The following is a 6,249-nucleotide window of genomic DNA, read 5'->3' as shown; positions in this document are numbered from 1 at the left end:
ACGAGGAGGTGGCTCGCCACGGGTGCCGGTTTCAAATGAAATATTCCTTCAAATACTCAATAACACCCGGAAATTGGCCAACACATGGTGTTTATCGACATTGTTAACACAAAAGTAAACCAAAGGGGTTTTAGTGTCTGCACTCGTTTACATCGGATACGGACACAGCAGTGAAGTGTCATCAGCTGGCCGTTTCAGCTGGTTCTCATGGTAGCATCTGGAGTTGCTCATTTGTGACGTAATTCTAAGTTTACGTCACAATATGATTTGAATGACGTCACCACTGTTGATGACACAACAAAACAATTGTTTACGTGTCAATACGCGGTGAATAGGCTTTCAGTTTCCGGGAATCTAATACCATTTAATCATGTTTTTCAACCAATCAGATTACAGAACACAGTAACTTTTGGTTTACAATTTGAATTACAAACATGGGTAAAGCTTGAAGACAATCTTTTATGGAAATCGTGAATTATCTGATCGTAATAATCTGTCCATCTTAAGATCTGCCTACCTCTTCGATTTGATACTAAATATGATTGAAGAATTAACCTCGTGGTTTGTCATATGATAATCTTGTATTAGAACTTTGGTTTATTTACCTTCGTAAAGTGCATTCCACACATACAAACTAATTGTATCAATATAGAGCATTCGTGAGAAGGTTATTGGTAAGATAATTATTTTTGGTGTCTTGATGTTAAAATTGTGGATGCTCACCGAAGTAACCATAGACTTAAGACAAAAAACATCTTCAAGCAGAAAGGAAGACCGTGACAGAGTATGGAAAAGTTTTTTCCCATCTTGTTGAGTCAGTTGTGCTTGAAGTGAACTATCACTGTTGACACTGATGGTGTATGATTGTGTAGCACTTTAAGAATTTCTTATATTTACGAAAGTTACCAAATGCTAAGCAGAGTGTACAGTTATGTAAGCTATGTTTTATGTATGAATGATAAATTAAAAATTTATGTACGCCGACCATAAACAAGCAAATGATAGACCAGCACGCACCACTTAAATATTCTGTAACAAACTTCTCGTTAATGATTATATAAATCTTGTTACACAATGATTTTTATTAATTCATTTGAGTATTTGCTCCAATCCACACGTACTGACATCACAACCAATTATCTATTGACATGTTTATGAGATTTCTTGAATACGCCAGTTGCATAACACCGTTAATGAGCACCAACATAAAAGGTCTAGTGACAGGTGTTATTTAGAGAATGCATATAGTTCCCACGGAGTAGAGTGGTAAAATCACCGGAATGAGCTTGGGATGATGATCTCGAACAAAGGCAAGACATCAGTTTTAACAGGCACAAGTATTTGGTATATAGATCAATGCTGGCCCTACACATCAACTTTCATGTTTTCACGCACCAGACGCAGTTGCATTGATATAAAGCACAAATGGACTATACAAAATATGGCTTATTCCTTCAGTTTTCATGAATACATATGTCACATGCAAGATCCATTATGCCTATCAACAGTAAGAACTCTAACAGAACAAAAGAAATAATAAATTAGTAAGTTTACAGAGTCATGGGGATTCTTGAGGACTTTCAAAATTGAAAGAAGTAGCGGTAAACTCCTTCCTAAATTTACAAAAATTTACAAGCCTTGTAAACATCACCTTTACAATCGTTGTAAATGTTTGTAAATATGACATTTAAATTTTGTAAATTTTTGTAAATCACCATTTTTTTTCTTGTGTTAGACTGTTGAAAGACACAAGACATAGAGTAGGATTATTTACCAGCTGCAGATGAATGGAATATCGTTCTTTTATGTGGATATTGACTGATATATTCATGAACGAGGTAATAGCCTGACATTGTCGACTTTCGTCTGTCTTAAATTGAATATTTGCATTTAATTAATTTCTTGTAGCAAAACATGCACCAGGTCGCGTAGGGTATGTGTGAAGTATGATTCACGTTGGCAGTCTATACAATGTTTAGATATTTAAATCATGTTCGAAATCCACTGTACTTATAAGCAGACCGCATGTTTTTTTTAATAACTTTCAAATCGCAAACAAATGTGACAAGGATCTAATTAGGTTTATAAGACAAAATAAAAAGACGTACGCTGAGTTCGTTATTTTTGAGTCCTTACAGTTTTTGTATAGCACTGGTAGATGACTAAACTCCAAGGTGTTTGATTTGTTTTCATAATAACGAAGTAAAATGACTTTATCTTTGTTGATCAGCCTATACATAAACTACGAATTGCACATATGCGAGGCGCAGCAGAGATCACGAACCAGTCACGAATTCTGGGATATCATCCAGGTACTTACGGGAGAAAAACAATAACAAAAAAACACCAGTCCACGGATATTGCTCCGCATCAGTGCCCCTTTATGTTATGGATGGGCAAAACTGTTTGTGGCCACAACAAGAAACATGTAACATCTAAGTTTTCTATTTTAGGATGTTCTCACAAACGTGGGTGACATCACGCAGGATGCCTTCAGAAGGACTCTCGTTGACACAACCAAGAAGAAGTTCGGGAAAATAGATATACTGGTGATTATACTTCGGCGTTTGCTGAATCACTAGAGGATCTAAAAATAAGTACCGTCTGTAGTATCACGATAGTTGCTTTTATTGTTTGACACTGGAAATCTGCAGTGCCACCTTTGTGTAATCGATCTGGAGCAGGCACGTTCGACTTAAGTTATGGATAGGCCAAAACTGTTTGTGGCCATGACAAGAAACAAATAACATCAAAATTTAGATATAGGGTTGATCCATGATGCATGTATATTACCGCTAAAAACTATGGCCCATCCACAAGACAGGAACATAAAATAGTGTGACTGATTGTTTAAGCAACGATCCATGCTGTAGGGATACTGTGAGATGCATTTACCAACGTCACCGATTCTGAACACTCGTTTCATTGAATCGCCTCACTGGACAAACTCGGGTGTCATGGACTTCACCTCAAACTTCAATATCCATGGGATGCTTATGTTGATCTGATTTCAAGCATGCCAGTGTGTTGTATGAATGCAGATACACTGCAACGAAGATCTAATCAACTAAATCACGACAGCTTCAAATAAGATTGCATACACACGGCTCATGAAGATTTCAAGATATTTCATGTTCGGTGAGACGAGCGGACGATTCAACCATTAATGGTTCATACAATGTTTGGTGGTTAATTCATGGATAACGTGTCATAATCCTTTGAGGGCTTGAAACGTTCCCCATATCGTCATTCACTGTGTTTTATGGACTCGAATATTTACAAGCAGACGTCTTTAATTGTTTAAGTTGTATGAAAGTTATAGCAACAATGTTAGTAATGACAGGAATACGTTCAGGAATGTATCCATCAACATCCACTTAAAAGAACGATATTCCATTGATCTGCAGCTGGTAAATAATCCTGTTCTATGTCTGGTGTCTTTCAACAGTCTAAAACATGCGCAATATCATATTCACCTCAGATTCACCAGTCATTTGACATCTATTCAAATGAGGTTAAGAGGCTGCTTCTATCAATTTTGTTCATCATGCAGTGACCAAATTTTCAAACTTCTTTCCCGTGCAGATACACTGTTTAGGTGTCTCCGTTATGTCGAAGGCGGCACTAGATACATATACTAGATGCACTTGCTCAAGGCTAGTCTTTGAACCCATTTACAAAACTTAGGACGGCCAACCCCTATAAGCTGCTGCAGCTTTCTGTTGAGGATTGTGTCGAGGAGTGTGATTTGTACCACAGAGAACCGAATTACACGATGAACACATATATACGTATATATATACGTATAGGCTTGAGAATCAAAATCTCTTATCATAAATATTTTTAACACTTGTAAATGTAAGAATTAACATATAAACGGTTCCATAAGGAATCTGCATTAGACATTTTCCCGAACTACCTATACCTGTCGCAGAACGAAAACTGTAAGGATTGCAGAATATTGCTAAACGTGGTTAATAAACAATATTTCATTCCACAGTACTGGTTTCGCAAGGGGTGCGTATCAATGCAATCAAGTAAGTACACCCAGAAAAGCAAGAACCGTTTTACTTAAGAGACTGTATATTTAATGTGGATTCTTTCTATGTAGATCTGTCTGTGTTTGGTTACAATAACATGAATAATAGGTACCCACAGAACTGGTTTGGCACGGGGAGCATGTCAATGTTACCGTTGCCATCAAGTACACCCAGAAAAGCAATGCCGATTGCTTGATGTAGATTTATGTGAGTTTGGTATGAAATCTGATACAATCAGCTCAGTAACAGGCGCCTCGAAGTGTATTTTTATTTTGTTCCTTCTGTTTGCCTTGTAAATAAAAGCTTCTCACACTGTCCCAAGAATACCGTGTTTGTTAGATTTTCACTGATATATTCAAAGGTATACATTGCCCCTTTCTGAAGTCAGTCATGCACACATATTTTACACTATGCAGAATCTCACAAGTTTTACAACTTATAGCTTTATCACTTGATAAATTTCACGCGGAAAACTGAAACCAGCATAAAAGAAATTGCTTTATGAGATATCAGCATATCACTTGTCTATGTAAGTCACCTCTATGAACAAGACGACCGTTATTCACAATAAGACAAGACAAACGAAGATGCATCAAACATTGTGAAAAGATGAGTGGCATAAAATACTGAATACGAATGTCACAAAGTTGTGTTTTTCGGATTTGGTTGTTTTTGATTAAGTCACACATGGTTTCCTGCTATCCTTCCATACACTCACTCCTGTGCTATTGTTTCCCTCTGACACATCGTGACAACTGTATTCAGTGTAAGTATAATATTTGCTGTTGCTGGTACACTTCTCGTGATAGGTGTATTCAGTATCCTGTTTCATCGTTTTAGTCCAGGCTATGTAACCTTTTCGAAGATGTTGCCTGAAGACAAACTTGATCAGGTAAGTGTGTAAATCACCAAATCTTGTGTGGTAACCTGTGGTTGATAGCAACCAACAAACACCACATCCCATTTTGTTTAGTCATAGCCAAGTAGAATGAGAAACGATCGGTGACCAAATATTGGTGGAGTTTAAAGTCGTCTCTGAGTGCAGCATATATACTAAATCCTTTCTGGTATTCATTCGCTACCTTTTTTCAGATTTGCATAGGTCTGGTAAATGCGACGCCACTTGGTCGAAGGAGTACCCGGAAGAAATTGGTCATCTTGTGGTCTTTCTAGCATCGGATAAAGCAGCCCTTTGTTACTGGAGAGTGTTTCGGAGCCGATAATGGGATCATAATGACCACACCGGCCCTTGCGTGAACATGTTGAGGGACGCATGAGACCTACGCGGATCCACGATTAGCAGATTATGTAAAAAGCAAGTACATTCGCCCATGAGACAAATGCCAGTCAAATATGAAAAATGACATCTAATCATTATAATAATTTGCAATTACCACCTTAAAAATTCTGAAACAATTTCTGCAATATCATTTTTATGAATATAATATATCTGCATGATATTTGGTTTAGATAAATAAAGATATATTCACTCTGAAAATCTGTTATCAAGGTTTTCCAGGTTACGCTCTGGAGCAGAGGTGTGTGAGCTTCAGTTGCTGTATCTACCTATTCGTCTAACGCTGATCATCAGCAATCTTAAATGTCACTAATGTTTACCATCGGTCTTAGATATATGTCAAATATGATTAGTTACCAACTAATCATGAAAGCAATCCGACTGAGGCACACACTGTGAATGATGTACACGATATTGAAGATTTTTTGTGGACAGATGACCATTAGACACATGTTATCAAAAGGAATCTGTTATCAAATGTGTTCACGTGCTACGCCACTGGTTGCATGTGCTAAAGGATTGGCGCGTGTCTGTTGCCTCAGCCTAATAACCACCTTAAAAAACTGTTTATGTCATGGCGAGTGAGAGAGTAAGTGTGTGAAGTTGATTTTACGACGAGTTTATCATTATTCAAGCACTGCCACGGCAGGGGACACCAGAAATGGGTCATTCTGACAGACAGAAGCTGGGTGCACATTAACACAATAACAAGTGCAGATATACAATGTAATAAGAGAAAAGAGGTTGTAGATATACCACGAACAACAGAAAGTCTTGCATATACTAGACAGGGGAGAAAGTCGAGTGTAAATATGCCATGTAGGATGTTGAATTAAATTGCAAAACTGTCCCATTTACGTTGGTTGGTTCAGGGCATGTAGTCGTAAAATACATGATTAGACACTACCCCTA

The sequence above is a fragment of the Haliotis asinina genome, chromosome 4, assembly GCF_037392515.1.
Source record: "Haliotis asinina isolate JCU_RB_2024 chromosome 4, JCU_Hal_asi_v2, whole genome shotgun sequence".
Classification (NCBI taxonomy): Eukaryota; Metazoa; Mollusca; class Gastropoda; order Lepetellida; family Haliotidae; genus Haliotis; species Haliotis asinina.
This window is presented reverse-complemented; position numbering follows the sequence as displayed.